The 14,682-nt window shown below is 45.9% G+C and overlaps 1 protein-coding gene across 1 annotated transcript in view; it reads right to left on the bottom strand.

The window, feature by feature from the left end:
- fut8b (fucosyltransferase 8b (alpha (1,6) fucosyltransferase)) overlaps window positions 1-10,561 on the bottom strand; it is a 91,561-nt gene extending 81,000 nt beyond the window's left edge. Inside the window, exon 1 of the mRNA XM_086100856.1 lies at window positions 10,521-10,561. The gene's annotated coding sequence lies outside the window, so the exon portion shown is untranslated. The remainder of the gene's footprint in view (window positions 1-10,520) is intronic.
- Window positions 10,562-14,682: the final 4,121 nt, after the last annotated feature.

Here is a 14,682-nt window from a genome sequence, read left to right on the forward strand (position 1 = left end):
AAATATCGCACTTGTTAATGTTAATGGCCAAGACGCCGCTACACAAAACACAGCAGCTTTTTTTTTTTTTTTTTTGAAGGACAGTTACTCAAAGCGATAAACACGTTCTCATTGTCAAGGTATTTCCATCAAGCAGAAGGTAGAGGTTGAAGAGTTACAGTGATGTTCGGAGGAGTCATTTGCGCTCAGCAGGAAAGGAAGGGAACAGCTGGTGAAACATTTAGAAAGGTGGGCGACTGACACTTGAAAGGAGAGGAATGACGACCAGCCAAAGTGAGACAGAATATATGTGCATGAAAGAGATGGCTGGAGGGGTAAAACAACGACACGACGGGCAAAAGAGATCGTGAGGCCAGCCAAGATGTACGCATTAGAGACCGTGTGGCGCTGACGAATTGGTTCGATTCCGGCGCCAGCCTTCCTGCGTGGGTTTTCTCCGGGTACTCCGGTTTCCTCCCACATGCTAAAAACATGCATGGCAGGCTGACTGAACACTCTAAATTGTCCGTAGGTGTGGGTGTGAGCGCGGATGGTTGCTCGTCTGTATGTGCCCTGCGATTGGCTGGCGACCAGTTCAGGGTGTCCCCGGCCTACTGGGATAGGACAGCTGGAATAGGCTACAGCAGGCCCCGCGACCCTTTTGAGGATCAAGGGCATCGGAAAATGGATGGACGGATTTACCGCACATTACGTACACAACAGAGAAGCTTCGCACTGCCTGGTTGAGCCTCGAGTTTGAAACTCACAGAAGTAGAGCGTCGAGAAGATGGGCCGCGACACAGCTGTTCCGCGCATTTCTTGTGGGAGTTAGCGCTATGTCATATTACACCCCGACCCGCTTGAACCTGTAACATGTGGCAGTTTGCATCACTGTTTACAGCAACACTGTGACAGATGGTGCTGTCTCCACAGTGCGGACGACTGAAGCAGAGGCTCTCAGCAGATGCACTTTCTAAATTTCCATCCCGATACAGAGCAGCAATGAAACAGTCCATCGCTAATATGCTTTAAAAACATCAATGGATTGTGCGCAGGCTATCAAAAGGAGAAGAGCTTCTCCTTCATCTACTTTTTGCCGAGTTTCCCATTAGCATGCTAGCATGGCTGTTTCGATACATGTATCGAAACAGGATAGTTTGTGAATTTGTTATCTTAGCTTCTGTACCACGGGACGACACGTTTGTTGGTTACAAAAACGCGTGTTAACCGCCACTGTTGGTTTGAATTCACACAATCACTTTGTTACAATGTTTGGTGTAAAAACACAGTCACAAAGTACACTGCGCCACCTCAGCGAATGTCAGGGTGCGGAATGAATGAGTGGAGCCTGCCCAAAAACACCAAAAGCAACCCATTCACACTCTCAACTTAATCGACTCGCTGGTCATTCAGGCCCACGCTCATCAAGCTCACAACTGACCTCTTGACCGCGGCACCCCGACATGCAAGAGGAAAAAAAACAAAAAAACAAACAACAACAAAATCGATATAATTCGAAATATGTCATGACTTTTCCTGCTTCATTCACAGAGAAATGAAAAACATTGGGAAAATGCCCTGCTTCACAGAGCTAAGTGAAAAGAAAAATCCTGGAGCCGCACCAAAATGGAATGTGTTCGCCTCACCGCTCCACAGGCTTTAATGGAAATTGGCTCTGCCGTTTTATGCAAACAACCTAACTAACAGGGCAACAAAAGCTCCTTGGCGGAGGTAAAGATGTGGCAAGCTGATGTAATCAACATTTAAAAACATGGGACAATTTTGGAGCGTTATTGCATTCCTTGTTACATTTACAAACACAAACTAATATGAACAGCTTAACGAGTTCAACAACCAGTTTTCTTATTTTATATTATCTGGTTGCCCTACGAGTTAACGTGCTGTACAAACATTAACTCATAGCTTGAGGTTCTTGTTGGCAAAAGTGTGGCTTTGATCTGGAATAGACGCTGCCGTCAGAGAGCACTGACGGAATTGTCATTGGAGCAGGAAACCTCCCATTTGTTTGCTCTTTTCGCTTCCCGGGAGAGGTGGCGATCAAGCGCTCACTAATCCTCCAGCGCAAAGTCCAAATTGATTTGCGGCCGATGACGAAGATGCGCATTGACATTTTGGTGTCATTTGGCTTGAACCCGAGTCCCGCAATCCCACCCTGGGGTGCAGCCACGAGCCGCGTCAGCGCCAAAATCCTTCCGATCGATTGCGACTCGCGCTTTGTCGACACATGCCGGCTGCCGCTTGCGGCCTCGGTCTGCTGTTGCTTGAGCGCAACTGCTGGGAGAAGGACACTCAAGGGAGTCTTTCTGATAATGATGAAGTATGTTCACGATTTGCTTTGTGTTTGACTGAGGATCAATCGAAGGTGCTCTCCTCCTTTTGTCTCATCAAGGATGGGCTCCATCTCACTCATATGAACCTCAACAGAAGTTGACAAATCCAAGTCCGGCTGCCCAATTTGATTTCATAACAAGATCTATTTCCAAGCGCATCTCAACGGAGTCATATCTGGTCAGGCCGCGCTTTACACATCAACAACCCAAACGCGCGGCTGTCCGAATTGCACCTCCTGTCAGCAACGAAGCAAAGGTGTTGTCATGGAGAATTACATTCTCCAAATGCAACACGCATCCAGCCACTTGCACTCACGGGTGTGTTTACAGTTCCTGCTTGTAACCTCTGACTTCAGGGTTTGGAATCTGTGATTTATTTATGTGCGAGCGCCCTCGGCAACAGCCCATTTATCTCTCACTGTCCCCGCGCCGGTTTCTTTCCTCGGGAGGCAGTCTGGACAAACACGCACACACATACACACACACACGCACGTCGACTTCCATGATGGAAGGAAGTAGCCACTTCTTATATTGTCTTTGTGTACACTTGAAGGCTACATAATGCGCCGTATGTGTCACATGAAGCCTTCCACGAAACTGTGGACACGATGGTTGATAGTTGGATGATTATTTCTTGATAGTCGGTCAATAATAGGAGCCAACGTGTGCACTAAACAGAGGAGAGGAGTTTTGGATGATCGAAACGATGCTAGCTTTAAATTTGAGCTGATTAGAACGCCGGGGGATGATAAAATCTGCAGCTCGGGTAAATCAATGGCAAATATTATTGCGGGTCCCGTGGCTTGGAAATATCACAACACCGCGTGAAGTGAGTGCAAGATAACGATCGGGGGGAAAAGAAGCATCCCTGCTTGACAGAATTTAGCGGTTACTAATCCCACACACGACGGATCGTGTCACACAGCAGACTGCAAAACTTTTTGATGGGCAAAAAAAACACCAAAAAAAACCCCAAACACGAAACGGAGCAAGCAAAAAGTACGTTTTGATTTGTCGCACCAGTCATCTGGAAGTCATGTGGGCTCAATGAGATAATATAATTGGTTTGTCGGTTGGTTTTAGCACCTGCAGTTCAACAAACAACCTTCCATCCTGCCTCATATTCATGCCTGGTTGTTGTTTGTTGTACGTGGCATTTTAAATACTATTGAACATGTAAGCGGCATACACCGGCTTGCTCTATGTTGTGCTAATTATTAGTATGTGTGCCACGACCGACATGTTGGAGGCTACATGAGCTATTCTTTGACCGTGTTTGTATCAATATTTGAGAGTGCATTGATTTGGATTGCCTAGCAACACCATCTTTTGAGGGGTTGATTCCTCCTCATCCCACCTGCAATCTTTGCTACCTTTGTCACCTTTTTTCTTTTTTATATAAACTTGCTTAGACTTCCAAGACCTCCTCGAACTCACCAAAATTTGGATGACAGGCAATTAAGTGAGTTGTCGGCGGGATTGCTGGCAGCATTCATAAGATGCGCAGGAATTCATGTAGCAGCGCGACACCCCTGTGCACTTTTTTATTTTCCATTTTTAGACAGGGAGTCTTTTTTTTTTTTTTTTTTTTTTACCCCCTGCGGAAATATCGTATTGATGAACAGGAGTGAAATAAACCAGGAATGAAAACTATTCAACAAGGGATAACAGCAGAAGGGAAAGAGAGTGCAGAGAGAGTGCTCAGATATCGACGAAGTCAGCAGGGGGAATGTGAAAAGTGAATCAAAACCAGACTAAGACGAGAGAGGTGAAGGGAGGAGCGGCAGAGAGCAAGGAAGCATGATCAAAAACCAGTGAGGTATTCCAAGTCAAATACTGCAAGGCAAACAAGCGAAGAGAGATCAACTCAGAACAAACGGAACGATGATGAGATCAACGCGAATGTGGACAACCTCGTTGAGTGGATGAATCCTTTCATGGACTCACATTGTCTTAACCTCGTTCTTGACTAGGTCTCAGCTCGTCTTAGCTTTCGATAGTAGAAGGTGGCACATTCACAGTATGTAACACGATGATACCCCCCCCCCCCCCCACCAAAAAAAATAAAAAATCTATGACGGTACCGGATATGAATATTGATGCGCTTGAGCATGGTGCACTTCACTGAGTGTAAAGATTATTTTTTTTTTTTTTTTTTGCCTCCAGGGATGGTGAGGAATATATTTTTGCATCATTGGTCTCATCATTTTATGATCACGACATGGTCGGCACCATGCTAGCCTCGAAATAGCATTTCCAGGGGCAAAACATGACAACAGCAAGCTTGATTAAGCATCTGAGATTAATATAGAAAAAAAACCCATCCTGATTATTCAGTCCTCATGTCAAACAAACCCAACGATGCATTGCAATGACGCGGCTCCACCCGTAACTTCACAATTTCTCTCTCTGATCTGAGCCAGGCAGCACAACTTGAGCTCCTTGTACCAGAAAGTCAGACAAAATTGGTCTTACACCGGCTTCGATTAACCAAAAGGAGGCACATGAACAGAAACACCCCGTTACTACATTTCTCATTTTGACGCTTTGTTGGACTCAATTCCTTTCGCCACCCCCCTCCAAGAGTCAAAAATGGTACAGTCCTTCTTCATCTTGTGCCATTCTGTGTGAGGCAGGAAGTGGCCTATACGCACGGATAAACAAACAGGAATACTTCATGTCTCACACTTTTGTCTCCTGGGAGCCATTCTGGTGTTAATTGTATTCATGGCAGAGACCGAGTTCCAACTTTGCTTGTTACTGTAATGAGCAGGTGGGAAGAGGAACGGGGATTTTTATTTTATTTTTTTTAACCGTACTGTGCAAAAGCGTGTGAATGTATTAATCACATAAAGTTCAAGAGCTCAATAAAACTTCAGGCCTCAGGAGGAGGTTTGATTCATTTCTCCTCCGTCTTTGCAGGTACTTGAAATGCGAGGTGCAAATCTCCTGTAAGTAACGCTGTGCTTTCGGCTTCAGGGACAACACAAAAAAAAAAGGCACCGGTCGGTGTCTTATCGCCCTGCAATGGCGTTTCTATAATAATGCAAGATAACGAATCGTAATGAAATAGCCTGACTGGCACATTGCCCCCACACACCCCCCCAAAAAACAAAACTGAGATAAATCCATGGTCAACATCACTAATGCTCTTTCGGTAAATGGGAGGAAATATCTGCAGCCAGGTTGCATAATCTTAATGAAAACCCGCTCAGGAAATTATATTAATGGAACAGCAACCGTCTCTGCTGCCTGTTAATTATTTTTGTTTTTCGCGAGAATACCAGCAACACAAGGGTTGAAACGCTTCAAAAAGTCATTGCTTTTTGTTTGGCTTTTCCGTTCATTTTATGTCTCTGCTGAGGTTATTGTTGACATGTTTGATTTTGGTGCGTGGGTATGCACATGCTTACGCGTGTCACTTCCTATCAGGATTTTTTTTTTTTTATGCATTGAAGAAATACAAAACATAATAGTAGGGGGGAAATGATACCTCTACAGTATAGTATAATTTTATTGAATTTTTTCACTTCAAAATTAGATTAAATCCTATCTCTCTCTCAATGAAATTGATTGTATATTCCAAACAAAGACATCAAACCGGTAACATTTCATGTTGGGCAACTTAACAGCCTTGGCTAACGTCAGCTTGTATGATCCATTTTTTTTTCTTGCTATCAGAAGGTTTTATAGATAAAAAATCCATTCAATATCCCAGACATTTCGGCACATTGTGCATTTGCAAAATTGTCCAGAACTGCACTGTGATGGACGAGGTTCAAAAATAGGCAGATATGTGACAGCAATTGGAAAGGGACGTTCGAGAAGCACATCTAGAATGATGGGGGTGGGTAAAAAATTACTGGGGAGCTCCAAAGACGGATGAGTGGAAGGAATGACAGGGATGCTCTTGAGAGATATAAAGTTGGGAGGACGGAGAGTGAGTGCACCAAATTGAAGGTTTCCATGTGCTGCTTGCGGGCGTATCGGGTGGGCGGTAAGCCAGCCGTGCCGCGAGAAGCAATCCAATCAGCTGTAATGGAGTCAAAAGGTCATTGTTCACTCCTGCTAAACTGATAATGGCCAGCAGTCTCAGCATGAACCATCCAGCCAAGGAAACACTCACGCTAACAAACGTCAGCAGGTGTTTGCGTTTAACCCTTTCGGGTGCAGCGGTTACTACAGCGGACAGCATGAAAGGGTTAAACATACATCGCATTGTTCACAAAAAAGGGGACATTTGGCTCTTGGGTAAAATTTACGATCGAGCTGAAATGCACAATAAACTTGACGGGTGAACCGTGGGACTGTGAACGCTGTAGTTGTTTCTCTATATAAGCCCATGGTGGACCCCACCTCTCGCCCCAAAGTCCAAAGTCCAGCTTACCCGTGACACGAATGAGTACAGGTGCTACCAAGAAAGGGTTCGCAATGAGGACTTCAAGCTCTCGCACAAGTTATTCAACCAAACGGAGTCAAGGGTCTGCCCCGCGATGACACGGCATCACAGTTCCGAGCTGCTCCATTTCAGCAGGTCGCCTTTGAAACGAAACGAAGCCAAAATGATGGGCTCGTGATCGCTTTAATTAATGGAAGTAAACCCAAGGAGCGCTTCCCTATTAACCCTCATGACTGAGGGCAATGCCTTCATAGCGATTCCTGGCGAGGCTTTCCTGCATGACCTGCAAATGCCCTGCACACTCTAGGATGTGCTTGTGACACTGTTAGCACGTGTGCTATTAAAGCCAAAAAGGCCAAAACTTAAGAAAGTGGTCGTGATATTTTAGTGGCAGGAGGAAACGAATGCTCTTCGCGAAGGACGTGCCACTGCTGCAAAGTGGCACTTAGATTCACAAGCATTTTTAACTCATTCACTCCCAAAGACGTTTTTAAACGTCTTTTCAGACTTGGTCCAGAATTGGCTGGTACTGAATGAGTTAAAGCACACGGGGACCGGAGGGACCGTTAGTCATGATCAAAAGTTTCATCTTTGTCATGCATGTCTTTTTCTTGTGGGCTCAAATGCTTTATTGACAAAACGCAGCTCATGGGGGGGCCCTTGCAAGGAAATATGACCGCCCGGGGGCCAATTAGCTACGATCAGAGGGCAATGAGGAAAACTTTTAAAAGCATGCACAAGAATCATTATAGGCTCCCTCAAGCCAAACTAGGCTGTAAAAATAACTGCAGTCGATAGTCCCTGGGTTGGCGATAGTATCTGCTCTTGTTTGTGACAAATGATCAGTGAGGCGCAGCAGCAGCAACAACAACAACAAAAAAAAGACAGTGTTCAAACAGGAAGCCTGGAGGTATGAGCCAGTGGACCGGCTGCAGTCATCCACTTTGTGTCTGCAGGTCCAAAAGTCAGACGTGATGAAATAAATTAGATTGAAGGCACTGCTCCTTTTTTTTTTTTTTTGGACACCAGCTAACGAGTTGATTCATTTTCACAGTGCTGTTTTCTATTTAATGTATTTATTTATTTTTAGCTTTATCTTCGTTGGCTTTGTTGTTGGTCCCCTTACTCATCTTATATAATGTATGTAACGCATCAAATATGTCTGCATAGGCTCTGCTAATTAAAAACGCATCGTGCTCATTTGTCCACGCAGTACAAGAGAGGAGAGGCCATCATATGGAAGGACATGCCTGTGGCAGTTTCCCCAGATTGTATTCGATTCATCACCAAGCAGGAAAATTTCTTGCCAAATGGCTTTTGATCCCTGTCAAAAACGGTCTTCTGCTCTGTATTTGTTTATGCGACGCAAGAGATGTCCTGAAGGGACTGGAACTGGTCAACATAGCCGTGCCTTCAAGAAAAACAAAACAAAACAAAACAGTATTAGCTTAAGTAGCAGCACTGAAGATGGCCATAGGCCCAGACCGAGGTCGTTGGGATAAAAATCGATCAGGTCTCAGCATCCATTACCAGCAACGGAGATGAGGAGTAGCGAGACGCAGACAGAAAGACGAAGAGGGGCACAGACAGCTCAACAAAGCAGCATTCGTCTGGCTGACGGCTGAAGCAGTGATGTAAGAGGCAACCATGCACCCTAAAACGTTGATTGTAATGAGGCTAAACAAAATCTATTCAGTTGGCAAAGCTTTACTGGAAGCGCGTAATGATGTTCCGAAGGTGCTTTGTCAGCTGTGATAAATCTTCACTTTACTTTGGTTGTGTGTGTGTTTTGTTTTGTTTTTTTGCTGTGCCTTGATTTGTCACCTGTCAGATTTGTTTCATATTCTGCAATGATGAGCTGTTGTTGGTGTGAAATTCGCAGAGGTGAGATGTACACGATTGGAGTGTAAGCTGATAACATGACATGTTGTCCACTGTCGTGGTAGTAACTGCTGCCCCTGAAAGGGTTAAGTAAGCTTTGAAGGATTTCTTATCTCGTTTGCGTAAGTCATTGTGACAAAGGGGTACAAGCGTGAACGTTAACCTGATCGAGGTTTTAAGAGTACCGACAAGAAAGCAAAAGCCTTGTGCGTCTGCAACGCTATTGTCACTGTCGCATATTTCAACGTCATACGTCGCTCGCTCTTTCATCTTCTCCCGCGTTTCTTCGTTTGATCGCCGTCTTTCGCGTTTCTGCCACGTGACAGCAGCAAAGCGCCTCGACGCGTCTGCGTCGTTAGGCACATCTGATATTTTGAGCCACATCTCGCCAAGCTAAGAGCAAGAAAAATCAGGAGGATAACTGAGCACCGCCCGCCTGGTAGGTACGGGTGAGTTTCATCAATCTCGTGGTTTTACTGGAGCGGACTAACAAGTCCTTGGTGGAGTTCTAAGTGAGGCCACACGTTCCCCCGAGAGGTCGAGAGCCACAAAAGGCGACCGGCATTGCAAAAAGGTCAGCTCCCTTACAAGTTCCGTCGGGTTGACAACAACAGCTCAGAGCTTACCGCGAGCTACGGTCACAATTTCAGAGAGGTCTCGTTTGGGTCACAGCCCCGCTTAACAAACGTACACGCCGTTTTGAAACAACGACGCTAACTTTGCGAGCACTATTGGCAACAAAAATGTGCAATGGTGTCTCTCAGTTTTATGATTGCTTGTTTTTCACCCAATGACAGCTCTCTGGTTTTCATAACAACTTGTATCTATGTCGTCTTCTTCACGGGGGGAAAAAAAAAAGCAAATATGAAAGTATTTCTTCTTCAAATCACTCTCCTGTCTGTCACATCCTGTAAATGCGTGTTTGTTATAAATTGATCTCGCCTCCGTCGCGCTCTTCGCGTCTTCCGAATCAGCATTCCGTCTTTGCTGTTGCCACTGATATTGTCTGGCTGACATTTGTGGGAGCCGGGGGGACAATTTCGTTCCGGCCCACAGGTAGGGAGCGGCTGAGTGGTGCTTATTATTTTGGTTTTCCCATCTCACGCTCCAAACCATTTTGCAAGCTTCCTTTTCAACAAACACCCCTCACCGAGCCCATTAGGTGGACAAATACAACTCCGGTAGTTCTTTGGAGAGAAACTCAACAAGGCAAAACATCAACAAAGTCTCGTTGGAATGTTTCCATAGCAACAAAAACATCATGCGGTGACATTTAAATCAACTGCCGCGCTTCGCCTGCGCGTCCCTTCTCGGTTCATTTTAAGCACGGCGGTTATTTGTCAGCGCACGTAAAGCTTGTCAAGAAGCACACTTGTCATTATGTTCCACTTCATTCGTTAATTGCCGGCCTGAACCTTTGCATACGCTCCTGGGAGGGGGGTCGTTTAAAACACACTGCTAGACTGTTTTCCAAACAAGAGGAGATTAAGACTGAAGAATTTAAATTGTTGTCATGCAAAATTCTGTTAAACTTGCTTTTGTGGGGGGGGGGGGGGGGGGAATAAATAAATAAAAGGATTTTCTTATAATTACCTTAACAAATTAATGTGTGTGTGTGTGTGTTTGGACGCGCAAGTGTCAGGAATTTAGACAGGAAGAGACAGGCAAAATAAAAAGACAGACGCAGCTGGAAAGTCATATGTGGCTTTTTTGTGACTAACAAACATCATTGGTGCAGAATTTGGGTACAAATTGGACACGTCGACTGCCCGATGGCAGACCCCCCCGTCAATGACGGCCGCCGTCAGACCGCCCGAAGCAGAAATACAATCCGAAGTACAGATTTTGCCAGCTGCAACGTGAACATCCACATCGGAAATTGACACTGCTCCAAAAGGAAACATCATTACCAGAAGTTGGAAGCACCTCGCCTCTCGTGGCGTAGCAGAAGTTGCTCGGGTAGTTCACCTCCTCCGCGGTGGAACACGTCGCCATACTCCAAAGGTTTGTTTTGCCTCGCAGCGCATTGTCAAGAGCGCGGAGAAACGCGCGTGAAAACGCCAGAAGAGGTTGAGGGAGGTCACGGGACTGCAAGAACTTTGCAAGGGAAAAAAAATGACTGCCAGACTCCTACAGCTGACCTGCAGCTGGCGCCAGAGCGAAACCAGGATCCAACATTCACCACGCAGCGAGCGCCGACATTTCCCAGGGATTGAAAACAAGACTTTTTCAGATTTCTCTATTGGCTCGCAATTCTTTGTGCGGATAAAAGCGGGTTCACACCGAGGACACCGTGGAGAGCATCGTGCCGCCTGCAACATCTTCCGGCATGGTTGGTTTGGGATCCCCGGGAGATTGTCTGTCATCTAATCAGGACCGTGCCAGGACATTGAAGGGAGAGAATAAAGGCACACCAGCCACTTTATGAGTTGTCTTGAAGAAACTTCAAAGTCGGCTCCGCCTGTGATCCAATTTTTCCTTTATGAGTATGATTCAAAATCCAGTCTACAGCACGCTAATGATTTGAGTTCCCGCTTATAGTTTTCTGTTATTTTATCTTTCGAGCCAATTACGCCATCGTTAAAACACATTCAGCACCAGCCAATTGTAGACCAAGTCTGAAAAGACGTTTATAAACGTCTTTGGGAGTGAATGAGTGTGATCTGAATCCTGTTCAACTCTTGGTAAAACGGGGCCCTGACTGTAAATCGTGTCGTGGGATGAAGAGATTCATTAAAGAGGGAAGACTAAACACTTGAAAATGGAGTGCCGGCCGGGGGTTAGGCACAAATGGGCAATTATCCCAATTTGCAGCACCCGTCTGCAGCTGGGAGCTAACTTTCTAATTAAGTTGGACTTTTTAATGACGCCGCAAGAAATTCATGAAAGTTGCCCAAGCTGTTCACGTCGCCGAATCCTTGAGCAAAATTTCCACCTAATCAATCGACAAAGACAAGCCCAAAGACGATCGCTCCTTAACTTTTTTGTGGCACTCGAGTCCTCAACGGCTGAATTGACTGACGGTTCCAAACCAAACCGGTAATGAAAACACCACATTGTCACCTCTCCTATCAAGCATCTGTTGATGGATACAGACAACGCGCCACCAGAATTGACAACATCCAGGCCACTGTGTGACGATATTACGGATGACACCAAACATATTTTGGCTTGAGCCGCAGCTCACATTAATCATCCGTCGAGAATCGAGAGCTGTCAGGCCACAGTCGGATGCGGAGAAGCTTCACTTAGCGAAGCCCCCCTTGCGCTCACTCGGGTTCGCCAGCGAACGGCAAGTTCGTGTTTGGGGCTCGGACCTCCCCGTCCCGTGACGCTTGCAGAATCCGTCGAATGATTCTTTTATGCATTAATGAGCTCGGGTCGTGTTTGGGTCCCCCTCACGTGGGAGCATCTCCAGCGCCGGTTTGCTGCGCTCCGTCAGTTTGGTGACCTTAATGCCAGACTAGAAATTCCACGGCTGGGTTTTTTTTTTCAGGTGCTATAAAGATGAGACGCCACGACACAGATCGTAGCTGACACACAGCGATGCCCCGTCAAGCTTCAAGCATCTGATAAATACAATCTGACTGCATCGTTTTTCAAAGGGTCGCACGTTGCTCTGATTGACTGTTGGCAAATGAGAGTCTCGGCGCACGCGGCTGCACACTTTGATACCGTTAAGAGTGAGACAAAAAGGATTTTTATTACAGCGAAGGCCACATGTGGTGTCGGAGACAAGCTGGAATTCTACCATCTTGAGAAAAAAAGGACAAGAAATGTGCCAGAAAATGAAGAAGAAAAAAAGAAAGAAAGCAAAACCAGAGAAAAATCGAATCAGAAAGCTCACTCGGTTTAAGCCTGACTTATTTAAAGACTCTCATTCATGCCTCTCGACATCAAACACAAAGTGTAAAGAATCTGGGTGCTTGCGCGCCCTCCTCCTGCGCCGCCATGACGATTCGGCAGTGGGAGGTGACAGATTAATGGAAGAATGAACAACGGCGTGCTGAGAGAGGGCCCGGGTGTGGATTCACAATTCTTCTGCTGTGTCGCCAATTTCAAGCGAGCTGCGGCCCATTCTTATTCCTCCTCAGCTCATGTTGTTGCTGTCTTTAAAGCGGCTCAGACCCGCACAGGGCGACAGGTACAGTATCACGCCCCATTTTCATGAACTTCAGTTGAACTTCAAGATGGGAAAAGTCAAGTTTCCGCTTCGAATTCCCCTCGTTCTATCATCTTCCTTTTCCTCCATTTCCGCAGCCATTCAATTCCCTCCCCTTTTCCCTTCCTTGGGCAGTCGAAATCCTTCCTCCAGGAAGTACAAAGAGGAGTGAGAATCAATGGCTCCCAAAAAAAGAAGAGTCGTGAGTGAAGACAATCGTTAGCTTAGTGGCATTGTTTTCGCAGTGTGAAAGTCCAGCAAATCGCGTTGGCAGACGGGTCGAAGCAAAGCGTACACAAACGCGAACGTACATTCATCCAGCCATCCATTTTCTGATCCGCTTGACCCCAGAAGGGTCGCGGGGCGTGCCGGAGCCTATACCAGCTGGCTTTGGGCAGTCGGGCTGGGGACACCCTGAACATTCGCAATCACATCGAGGGACAATTTAGAGTCTTCCATGAACCTGCCATGCATGTTTTTGGGAATGTGGGAGGAAAGCTGAATACCCAGAGAAAACCCACACAGGCACGGGGAGAACATGCAAGGCCGGAGCTAAATTCAAATCTGGGATTCTTTCTTGTTCCGTCACCCCGCTTTATTTATTCATCAATTCCCATCCCTGTTGTAGTGTGATTGCTGGTGGTGACGGTGCTGTCCCAATTCTGCCACCATCCAAGCCCGTGCGGTGGGCTCAATTTGTTGTCGTGGGGGACGTCAAGGGCTCTGGAGTTGCAATGATCGCATCAGTCACCGCGGCTAATCGGAATAAAAGTACGATCATTTTTCTTCTTGTGCATTTTGCAACAAACAAACAGAAAAAAAATAAAAAATAAAAATAGAAGCGAAAAATGTCAAGATAATTTATATATTTCAGATGCTTTGGGGGATGTGAAAAGTCAAATTTGGTCATTTCACAATCAGTAATTCAGCCTTCTAAAGGAATATAAAACGACAATATTGATTCCACGAGTGAATTTCTGCCGTTGGGTGTCACATTTTAGTTTCTCCATTCCTATTCGTCCTTGCTTGAGTACAATACAAGCAGCGCAATATCGTTTCCGCCGGAGAGTTGCCGCACATTAGCGCATCAAATACTTGCTGTTCCAACCCCCAAATTTGATTGGAATTTCCGTACCTTGGGGGGGGGTAAGAAATCAATGTTGAAAACACGCCTTTAATTACATTCCCTGGCATACTCTCTGGGGACCGGTCGTGTGACAAGCTGATGCAAATCGTGGGCTGTCTGACACCGCTGCAGGGAATACCGTTTACACACGTGCCCCGGGGACCCAACATGCAAAGGAGCAGCAATTCTCATGAATAGGAAGTTGCGCCATTCAGCGTTGTCTCGTTGTTTTGTTGTCTCGTTGTCTCTAATTTGTCTTGGCAGAGCAATACATCAAAGGAGGCTCGAGAACTATCCGCAATGTCAAGTGCGCATCGAGCAACTGCGGCGTTATTGCGAGTGTACACGGGACGGCCATTTTGAGATGCGGTGGAACGCCACAAAAGCCGGTCAATATTGGCTTCGACCAACATTTTCAGCAAACGTGCGCTCAAAACGTCAAACACAAACGAAGTTCAAACCAATCAAATGGCCCCTCAAAGAACATCTCAAGCAGCATCGACCAAAACCTTTAACACTCCCTTCAGCATCTGGACCCGGGTGGCTACAACAACGGTTTCATACATGGAGTACTGTATACCGATTAACCAGAAAAGCTAAGAAACAAACAAACAAAAATAATATTAGATATGAACATTTCATCAGCATATGCCGATGAAAGCACAAAGCACACTTCCAGTGTCCCTCTGCTAATGGCCGAGGTGTCTTCATAGCTGCACGAGGCTGATAATTTACATGTACGAGCACTTCTCACAGGGTGCAGACGTCTAAGTGGGAGCGGAGA

The sequence above is a fragment of the Hippocampus guttulatus genome, chromosome 20 (assembly GCF_054856545.1).
Source record: "Hippocampus guttulatus isolate MCC_2025c chromosome 20, RoL_Hgut_1.0, whole genome shotgun sequence".
Taxonomy (NCBI): Eukaryota; Metazoa; Chordata; class Actinopteri; order Syngnathiformes; family Syngnathidae; genus Hippocampus; species Hippocampus guttulatus.